Source organism: Gavialis gangeticus, unplaced genomic scaffold (assembly GCF_001723915.1).
Source record: "Gavialis gangeticus isolate Ggan-Ray unplaced genomic scaffold, GavGan_comp1, whole genome shotgun sequence".
Taxonomy (NCBI): domain Eukaryota; kingdom Metazoa; phylum Chordata; order Crocodylia; family Gavialidae; genus Gavialis; species Gavialis gangeticus.
In genome coordinates, this window is record NW_017729000.1 from 18,841,634 (window position 1) to 18,844,018 (window position 2,385).

The following is a 2,385-nucleotide window of genomic DNA, read 5'->3' on the forward strand; positions in this document are numbered from 1 at the left end:
GGTGGTGCAGGCTCCCACCCTGGGGGTTTTTAAGAGGAGGTTGGATGACCACCTTACTGGGGTCGTTTGACCCCAGTGCTCTTCCTGCCATGGCAGGGGGTCGGACTAGATGATCTGCTCAGGTCCCTTCCGACCCTAGAAACTATACAAGGCCATACTACATCTTAAACTTTAATTAGGCTCTTAGCAACAACATACAGCTTAATATCTAAACAAACAGAAAAACACTTGGTCTAATCTTCATACAGCCTTCAGCAAGCACCTTTATCACACAGACATAATTTTCAGCTGTCACATACCCTACAATGGAATTAATGGCTCAACCATACTACCCTGGGCAGAAGCATAGCTAGTAGGTCCAGAACTATAAATGCTTCCCACAATATAGGGTGGAACTACAGAGTGAAAGATTCTGTTTCCATGACATTCATGTAGCATGCTGTTGAAACATCTACGCATGACTTGGCATAATGGAAAGTCCTTCTACCTGGCTTGAGAAATTGAAAGAAAGCAATATTGTGTAATTCTTGCACACCTGCTGTATCTGCTGCAGTCTTTTTTTACTTTAGTCTCTTAAGACTATTAGACTAGAATTCCCAATTCCTACCCTATAACTTGGTTCTGCTACCTCTAGTCTGTTGCTCAGAAAAATAGGTCATTAGGCACAAATACAAATCACAGAATTGGGGCCTAAGCAATTAACTTCTGTGCTAGAGCCTAGTGCTCCACGATATCCTGACTTCAATTTTCTCAGGTGCGCTCCTACCATTCATGGCATGGTTCTAAAACCAAAGAGCCCACCTTCCTCTATAAAATCAACATTTACAATTGATGCAATGGTAGAAGGCACGGCTAAAATAACCATGGATTAGGACAATACTCCTGCTCCAAAGGAAAGTATCCATCCTGTGTTTAGCAACATATTTCAGCAAATCTTAATATGTATACTAGATACATGATGCACATACGTGCATTTTCAGTCCATTATAATACCAAGGAGAAGGATGTCTTAGAGAATCTCTGGTCCAACCCAGTGTTCCCTCTAAGGTGCAGCAATCCGTGAGTGCTCTGCTTCGGTCCACTCCCCAATTGGTCCCACCTCCCCCTTTCAGCGCGTGCTGCTTCGATCTACCCCACAGTATAACATAGTATAATAGGGATCCTCTGCACCTCTTCCTGGAATGTCCTTCCCAGTCCTGCATGATATGTAGTCTCTCTATCTAATTTCAAATCCCTCTTCAAGATTAATTTGTTTTCAATGGCTTTCTGACGCTTACTCATACCTACACTCTTGACTAACTTGCTTCTGCAAACTATAAATATATCAACCTCTGGAAAAAAATTCACAAATAATAAAAGAGAACCAAGATGATATGTGGATAACAAAAGTATAACTTGTATTCTTTCCCTTCCTTGGGATAGGTCTAGCTTAAGTTCATTTCCACCCTTCATAGCTCATAGTCTGCCTCTTTTACCTGTAAAGCATAAAGGATTCACCTATGCTCCTACACAACTGCTCAGTAATTAATCTTGTTCCATTAAAGCTCAATGTACTTAGTTCAGAAACAACAGCTGCATACCTTAAAAATTCTTCTGCAGTTCTGTAGTGCCTTCCAAGCAAGCATCTCCAACTTCTTTTGACACACCATTTAACTTCGTTAATCTTCTCTCTGTCGGGGCTCGGGGCAAAGCTCGCCTGAAGGGGCTGGGGAGCGAAGCAGTTCTCCAGAGCCAGCAGAGCCCATGCAGTGCCTGGCTTTGCCCCAGCCCCAGCCCCAGCCCAAGCCCCACCTCGCCTTGGGGAAGAGCAGCTGCCTGCCCCGCGTCAAGAGTGAGGATTGGAGTGAAGGAATGAGGAGCTTACTGCTGGTAAGTGTCCCGTACTAGCCCCAGTGCCTCTACCATGCTGCACACCCAAAGTTTACAGAAAGTTGCAGCCCAGCTCCTCTCCAGATGGGTGCGCGGCATTAAAAAGTTACTGCGTGGCAAGACTTTTTATAGTGTGTGGCCACACACATGCAGCTTAAAGGGAACCTTGGTCCAACCAGACAAAACTGTTTCAGGAATCTGGTGAGATTGCCTTTAAATGTTTGCAAAATTACTACAGAAACTTAGTCAGAAAAACAAAGCAGAACAAAGCAGAAGGTCCTCTGCCTGTAGCACTTGTAACCTGGTGACATTCAGATTACATGCAACTGCATACAAAGGCTATTTATAGTTTCATAGTTTCATAGTTTATAGTTTCATAGTTTCTAGGGTCGGAAGGGACCTGAGCAGATCATCTAGTCCGACCCCCTGCCATGGCAGGAAGAGCACTGGGGTCAAACGACCCCAGTAAGGTGGTCATCCAACCTCCTCTTAAAAACCCCCAGGGTGGGAGCCTGC